This window comes from Passer domesticus, chromosome 3, assembly GCF_036417665.1.
Source record: "Passer domesticus isolate bPasDom1 chromosome 3, bPasDom1.hap1, whole genome shotgun sequence".
Lineage (NCBI taxonomy): Eukaryota > Metazoa > Chordata > Aves > Passeriformes > Passeridae > Passer > Passer domesticus.
In genome coordinates this window covers 97,461,509-97,469,959 of record NC_087476.1, presented here as the reverse complement: position 1 = coordinate 97,469,959, position 8,451 = coordinate 97,461,509, and the positions used below count along the sequence as shown (strand labels likewise).

Here is an 8,451-nt window from a genome sequence, read left to right as displayed (position 1 = left end):
AGGTGAAGTTGCACGCAAGGTCACTTTTGGCTGGTGTGGTAATAAAAACTTGAGGCTGAAGCTTAGCAGTCTCTACAGTTTCTAAAAATTCCAAGAATACTTCTGCCAAGACTATTTGCCTATGTCCATAATACTGTAGCATGTTTCAGAAGCAAAGCTTGAGAACTTTCTTATGTTTTCCTGCCTGAGAAGACACATGAATATATCATGGCAAAATTGTATTGCTTCTTGAAATAGCAGCTTCACAAGAGGAGAAAAGTACAATATCATGACAGGAGTGGAGTAAAATTGTATTCAGGGGACCTTGGGGATTATGTTGATATCTCAAAAATTCAGTAGGATTACATGGGCAAAAGTTTTGGAACTGTTTGGAATATTTTTCTTTAATTAGAAAGAAGTACAGTAAAGAGCATTGGTGAACCAAAACACCTAAAAGTGTACAAGGACAAAAACTGCAGCGCCAGCTCCAGCTGTGTGCTTGCAATTTTAGGTGAGCTTGCATCAGGCTCACATCAACTGTGGCAAGAGCTGCAGGGAGAGTTGTCTTGAGCTAAATGTCTTGAACTGAAATGCAGGCAGCTGGATCCCATCCCATGTTCTGCCACAGCTGTTATACGTGGGTAGTGGCTAAGCATATCCATATCATAATGTGTTTTCTATTTATAATTTTTCATAATTTGATTTTCCAACCTTGACAATCTTTCAATGTAATTAAAAATGTGATGTAACTAGCTGATGTAAGTTATTACTCTTTTCAGGTTTACTGGTTCAACTCTGTGGGCCACTGATATACTTTTGCATTCATGCCCACAAAAAAGATTTTCTGAGTTTTAAACCATTGTAGGAAGTGACTCAGGATAATTGCCAGTCTAATAGGCTCTCTTGGCTTCCTGGAGCCTTTTAAAAATAAATCTTTTTGCAAGAAAAGAGAATGTCTAGGAAATAAAAGAGAAAAAAAAACAACAGTCAAGACACCTAAATTTGATACATTCCATGGAATTGAACTCTCCTTCCTACCTAGGCTCCCCTGTAATACATGATGATTGCTGTTAATATGGTATATAATTGCTGGCATTTCTACTGATATGTTTTTCTCTGGCTTATTTGAAGCATCTCCACTTTAACAGTTGTCACTACAGTATGTGAATAAAAGAAGCCAAGAAACTGTTATCCCACAAAGCTCTCAAAGGACCCTGGTTAACCTGAATTCACTATACAGCTTTTGGTGGAAAACAAAATGGATCTAAGATAGTGCTGGGAATAGCTAGTCAGGCTGTGATATATTACCAAATGTTGTTTAATTCTGATATTATATGTCTGCAGAACAATTTTAGTTACCAACTGTCTAAATAGTCTTGCCTACTCAATTCTCTTTGGTCAATTGACTTCTGCAAAGGAGTCAGAGCCTAGCCACAGCTCCCTGTGTGGGACGAAGTTCACTCTTTCCTGCCTCCTCTTCTGTTGGTGGTGGAGGCAGGGTGTTCTCAGCTAGTGCTGCCTTCTGTCTACTCTCACATATGAATACTGTCCATCTAAGTTGCTGATTTAGTTTGAGTAGTCAGTCTGTGCCTCAGACTCTGAGTTCAGTCACAATGTACTGCAGAGATGAAGGTTTTGTAAGTCTTACTCTACTTAGCACTGCACTACTTTTAATTTGAAATGTTCCTTCTGTTGTGTAAGCCTTATTTTCCACTGATTCTTAATTTGTGTTGCCTCTGATACTGGAGGAAACTGAGTCTAAAATGCTGTCAGTTCGGTGCTATACATTGACTGTGATACTCAGACACTTCCTGTGCTCTGCATGGTCCTTTGTGGCTAAAGAAACACCTCAAGTACATACTGTATAGCTCCAGAAAGTGTTTTGTTCCCCCTTTCCTGATTAGAGTATGATCCCTTATACAATTCAGAGGTAGCTGTGGCAGTGTCTTAGAACAATCCTTCTTGCTGGCACATATTTATCTGCAACACATCACCAGCTTTCCTTCCAATCACTTAAACTGTTTACTAATCCTTGGTAAGCCATGATGCTGTTTCAAGTCTTGGAAATGAAGATATCTACAAGACCTCTAGGTAGTTTCCCTCTGGTCAGTGCAATGGAGAATTAAATCCAGGGCCAAGAGTACACAGTGAATAGAATTCCATCATTCAAAATGAAAGGAAAATCACTGGGTGGATTTAAAAACTAGGGCCAAGGCTGTGTGCATCTGAAGACAAAGATAGAGCTCTCTGCATGCTTTGGTGTGTGCTATTCTTTGAACATATGCCATAACTATGCATTTCCTGAATTCAGTGGATTGGAAAAAAACCTGGCAGTTTCCCAAACTGAAATATATGCAGAAATAACATACATAGCAATACCAGTGCAAGGGAAAAAAACTCAGTATCTGAAATAAACTCATACTTAAATGTGTAAACTGATCAGCTATGGGGTTCAAGAAAGAATTTCTCTTCTCTCTTCAACCGCTCATCCTTATGTAATGTTCCAGCCCACAACTGGCTGGATGTAGTGTGTTTTCCATTCTTCATGCTCTGAATCATCAGGTATCTAACCACTGCTTGAGGCAGTGTACTAGGTTAGTGAACTGAATGGCCTGTTCCACTATGGCAGCAAGAATAGTATTTTAATAGGGTTTAGCTTCCTTTGGTTTATTATTTTGTTATGTAGTACTAAGGGAGTGACAACTCGACTTCAATAGTTGCACATGTGAACATGCATTAGACTGGTTTGGATCTGAGGGGCACGTGCTGTCTTGTTTCAGTCATGTGCAAGAGATGCAGAGGGTCTCAATCTGTTCTCTGTATTTTCTCTGTTTCAGGCCTGAGTAGTGCCTATGCTTGTGTTGGTCCAGTGCCCAAACTTGGTCCTCCTCACCCTCCAAAAGTGCCTGTCTCTAGTATCTTTTGGGAGAATTATTTTTTAAAATAAATTCTGTTTTAAAATGAAACAATTTTTTCTTTTGCATGCACATTCCCAATCTAATGGAGAGGATTCTCAAGTATAGGAAACAGGAGTACAGATTGCCCACAGAGGATTTCTTTGTGCTCTTCATATCATGGTGTTGTGTTCCAGAAAGGGCTTCTGTGGCCTCTTGTGGGATTGACTCCTGTGGGATTCCATGCAGAGGCTATGACTATACAACCATACAACTGGCTATTCTACCTTTCATTTTCATATAGAAATGCAACAGGTTCATAGAGATAATGTCTTAGTCCACGGTAGCTGGAATGTTACAGCATTTCTGATGGGATGAATATTTCTACTTTAACAACTACATGGTAAGGGGCATATACCTTCAGGACAGAAATAAAATGTGCTATTGGACACAGGTTAACTGTCACTGTCCATGTCACATATGGGTAAACAGAGCATTTCAATTTCTTGGCATTTCAATTTTGCTGCAAAATCTTGCAAAATAAAGGAATACAATTTGTTCTTGGCTCAGCCTGTAAGACAGGCTGTGGTTATTCATGCCTTACTTCTGTGTGGTGGTCATGGTTTCCATGTTCCTCCTACTTCACTCTCCAGGGAGAAGATGTAATATAATCTTATAAACTAAACAGAAGAAAGAAGAGTCGTGGATAGCCATCTCATCTTTAGCAAACACCAGGAGCATCTACTGTGCTTTAGAGGAGCTGAGTCAATGAAATCTGGTGGGATGTGGAACTCCCTGCAAGGAACAGCTTGGGTATCCTACAGAAAAGCCCTGAATCACTCTGTCCTTCAGAGTTCCTGCTGGATATCCATGGGACGAACTGCCAACAGGTAGCAATGTAACTCCAGGGTTGATCTTTAATAAGATTAGCATGCAGCGTAACAAGGCAGGGACTCATCCCTGAGTGATCCTTGTTGATGCTAAGTAGACAAGTGAAAAATCTCATAGCCAAAGGGGACAACAACACCACTTGGACAGTGCTTGGTTTGCACTGTCAAAACTGGGTACCTTTTAATTTTTTCATTATATATAAAAGCATTTTATTTCCTCCGCCTGACTGAATACCACTTTGGAACTGGGATAATTTTCTTGTTCCTCCATCTGCCAGATTCTTAGACCCACCTTGTAAGTATAAAAGTGGAAATCTCTTCAAAGAAATACCATTTTATTCTGGAATGTATCTCAAAGCTTTTGGTCATAGTGATGATACTACAGTGCATGGGGAAAGCTGCCACTAGAAAGTTATCAGAAAAAATTTGATTTTAAGCCTTTTGATGTTGATCAGATGATTTTTATTGATTAGGGATAAAAGCATCATATAGTCAACTCAGGACTGAAGCTGATAATGGTAGAGCAGAAAAGCACATACATATATATATATATATATATAAACCTAGTCCACACAGCCCTAAATGGTAAATTTGCTTGGCTAGTAAGTTGCACAGAAAAGAATCTTGGGACATTTTGAAATAGCAATTGCATCTCCAAAAGTGGTACCAAAGCATATACTTCTTAACTGCTTACAAATGGAAATGATGTGGTATAAAAATAACCAAACCCAGTTGCTTATAATAGCAGCACATTTGTACACTCCTGCAGAAAATGTTGAATAAGTTTTGAACTTCTTAAAAAGGTTTGTCTGTAATCAAGCAAAGCTCACTCAAGGACTTTCACCATTTATCACTTCACCTTCAGACTTGTTTTGTCTCTTAGATTGGACTACTGATACTTATAGGCTTATTGTCAAGCTCAGCTTCTAAATAAAAAACAAAGAAGTCTTATCAGTCCAAATTTATCACCACTTACCTCAGCAGGATTATACCACGAGAGAATTTCGCTCTTCAAATACTGATTAACATTAATGCTAATACTGTTTCGCTTTTTGCTCCAGCATCTCTTCTCTTCCACATAACACCTAAGTGGCTTTCACAGCAGGTGAAAAGTCATACTGTACAACAGCAAAGGAATAATGGAAAGATGCAAATACACAGAGCATAATAGAGATCAAAGACTAAATTAACTTCCTGAGCTGGTATTTATCTGAGATGACATTTCTAGAGAAGATATTTTGAAGTTAGGAGGGAAGATGGCCAAATCGGCCCACATGCTTGAGAAAACAATCCAGCAAAAGGAGTTAGTGCCAAACTGATAGAAGTGTGGACAAGATGCTTGGAAGGCCCTGTTTCAGTCCTGTTTTGGTTAAATCCAATAAAAGCCTGGACACAGCAGAGGGCTGTGGGCTTGGAGTGTGTCTGTGAGAGACCTCTATGTCACACTTGATTCAAACCCTGTTTAAGCACAGCTGAGAGACTGGAAAACCACTTTCCAAATGGGGACTTTCAAGACAGATAGTTACAGCCTGGGTGTGGATATAATATAACATGGATGGAAAAGTACAGGTACTGCCTTTTGCCACGGAGTTATACAACCACATCTGTAGTTCTCCACAGTTTTCTCCATGAACCTCTTGGAGAGGTTTTCTATCCAAGAGTGCAAAAATTACAGATCCCCCCCCAAACTGCAGTTTTAATTCTACCTAGAAAAACTTTTAGATTGTTCATTCCATAAATATCTCTTGCAGGCTGTCTGACGTCAGAGGATTTGGAAAGAGAGGCTGGTCTGAAAGTGAAAACAGCAGCAGTTCCAGTCTCACTAACAGCAGTGCCAGCGAGAGGAGCAGTACAGGCATTTCTCTGTGTGGATTACGGGACTGCAGAACAGGGAGGATCTGCGCAGAGACACGGCTACTACAATGTAAGTGCAGCTGCTGCAGCAAAGCTCCTCATGTTTTTGCTTGTTTCATGAACAAATCCCTGCAAGTACTGATTGTCTTTCCTTCTTCTTTTTTTTTCTCCTCTGAAATATCCTGAAGCCAGCTTGGCAGCACACACAATTCAGGTTTAGTTTGATTGCTTCTCCCAAAGGTATGCAGAGGCGCTGACAGTGCAGGCTTTTGCACTCTTCTGTATGTGGATGGGGGTGACAGGGGATGAGGGAGGTCTGAGGAGAGCAAGGAGGGGATGGTCATGTTTTCAGAAGACTACAAAATTAACAGAAATTCAGCTAGTTCATGGTAGCAGGAAAGGAAAATCCCAAATAAGCCTTCGGCAAAAATCAACTTCCTTAGGTAACTCCTCAATGTAGGATTTCTTTTTTAACTCTTTAATCCCTTGTCATATTGTGCAGCACAGTTCTTCTTTCCTTATGAGGATGACAGACAATTCCCTGGTCCCTGAGAATGAAGTCCTGTCCTGCTCTGCCAGGCTACTGGTGATAAAAAATACTAAAACAAATCAGGGGAGTCACTTGTCTAAATCTGCCAAATTTAGCACCTTGAGCTGGTACTCACTTCATACTAAGGGCTCTCCAAACAACCCTCTGCTTCTGCAGAGAAGAGGTATCTCTCACATCTAAAACCTAAATGTAACAGGGTCATACATGAACAAGTCACCTACTACAAGGAGAATCTCCCTGCAGATACTGATACAGGCACCTGGTCCAAGTCCAAACTAAAAGTAGTGACTCTTAGCAATTTTTTTTTTATACTTCTGCAATCCAGAGATTCCTAAGCCTACTCCATAAGATGATGTTTTCAGTGGGGCACACAGCTGCATCTATTTGCAATTAAAATTCAATTCTGCATTTAATTAACTTTACCTCCTGTGAGATTGAAAACAACCTCACATCTGGATGTCTGTTCATTCTTCAAGTGGAGAAGGGAGCAGTTCTGGGGACAGCTGGGCAAGCAGCTGTCCTTTTCGTTGGCATCTTCTTTAATGAGACCCATGACAGAAGCAGCTTGCTTCCCCAGAAACAGTTTGAGGCCTCCTGCATGAAGATGACACACTTTGCAAGCACTTGTAACTGTAGGAAACTCTTGGCCAGCGGGAGCATTGTTGGCCTGTGCAGTTGCTGGAAGGAGAGATGCCCTTGAGCATAAACACAAAGCTGGGCTGAGGAGAAGAAGCCATGTGAATTGCACAATGTGAGTCCCCATGCTGTTAGCAATTGGCTTTAGTCAACAAGCAATCATAAGAAAGGCCACAGCAAGTCAGCATTCCCTGCATCAGGCTGTTTTGTTGGGAAAAGTCTGCAAATACTTTTCTTCTTGAGGGTGGCAGAGTGGGTTATTGGGGCAGGGAGAAGGCAATAAAAGAGGAAAATTGAGGACTGAGAGGAGGGATGGTTACTGGGATCTCTACTGTATATTGAAATTGAGCAAGTGTAGCTAGCTGTGCTGGAAACAACTGCAGGTTGATGTAATCACCGTGCTGGCTAATGTAATGGAGATAACCTTTACTGGGCAGGTGGTCAAGGTCTAATCCCCAATAAGAGATGCCATGCTGTGCAAATCATGAGCTGGAGAATAACCACATGTACTGATGCATGTGTAAGGATGCAAAACCAAAAAAAAACAGATCCTGCAAGGATCTCAAAAAGCAGATCCTGCAAGGATGCACTTTGGAAGTGAGGTCTTCAGACTTGGAAGGAATCATACTGGGATCTGAGTTACTTTGCTGTGACATATCAGAATTTTTTCCTCTACCCAATTTATTTCTTACTTGATTTTGTTTCTAGCAACTAGAAACTGCTGCTAGGTCTAGTAGCTCCTTTTCCAAGAAGCTGCTTTTTTTTTCTTAACAAAAGCCTAATTACTTGTTAAAAAAAAAAAAAAAACAACAAAAAAAAAACCAACTTCTTAAGGGATGTAGTAACTTGTTAGAAATCTTTATACCCCAATAAAATTTTGAGAGCTGTCACAGCCAGTGCAAGTGTCTGGAGCCAAACACTTTTTACCTGGTTCAACAGTTTGTCTCTCTGAAGTATTTTAGCCAATTTAGGACTCACATTCAGAACTGCTGAAAGCTGAGAGGGTAAGAAGAGGAACTAAGGAGGAGATAATTCCATATTTGGGGTGTTTTCATCTGACTGCTTCCTGTCTGTCACATTATTCCTCTCTCTTTCCTTTGTCTCAGCATCCAACAGGTTGGCAACACTACCTGCAGGGGTTTGCAAGTCTGGAAATTCCCTATGGGCTGTCAGCTGTGGTTCAACAGAAAAGTTGCACACTGAGTGGAAGGCTGGGAAGAAAAATGGGGAGGGAGATATTGATCTGGCAGGACATAAGTTCAGTTCCAATGAGAATGCATGGGTTTTAGCATCCTTGAATTTGGATGAGATTACACTAGCCAGGAAATTGCTAGTTTGTCTATGGATGGACTTACCCTGGAAGCAAGATAAAAAAAAACAACACAATATGAACAAGGCAGGCATCTTTTCAGTTTTGTTTTGTGGAACAGAAAGCTATTGCCTGTTGCAGCTTATGACAGTCAGTGTAGCCCTGAGGTTTTAAAAGTCTATATTATGTGTTACGAAGTGAGGTCTCATGGTTTCACAGAGCTGAGTAAGCAAATTCCCTGGATAGCCTAGTGGCTTTACCACACCATATCACTTGTCTGCTGCTATCACTGCTGTTTGTTTTAGTTGTGCTTCTTATGTGTAGCTCTGTTCATCCTGA

The 8,451-nt window shown here is 40.5% G+C and overlaps 1 protein-coding gene across 1 annotated transcript in view; it reads left to right on the top strand.

The window, feature by feature from the left end:
- The first annotated feature begins 3,549 nt into the window (after positions 1-3,549).
- DAAM2 (dishevelled associated activator of morphogenesis 2) overlaps positions 3,550-8,451 on the top strand; it is a 204,453-nt gene continuing 199,551 nt past the window's right edge. The window contains exons 1-2 of the mRNA XM_064414530.1: positions 3,550-3,763; positions 5,515-5,687. The gene's annotated coding sequence lies outside the window, so the exon portion shown is untranslated. The remainder of the gene's footprint in view (positions 3,764-5,514; positions 5,688-8,451) is intronic.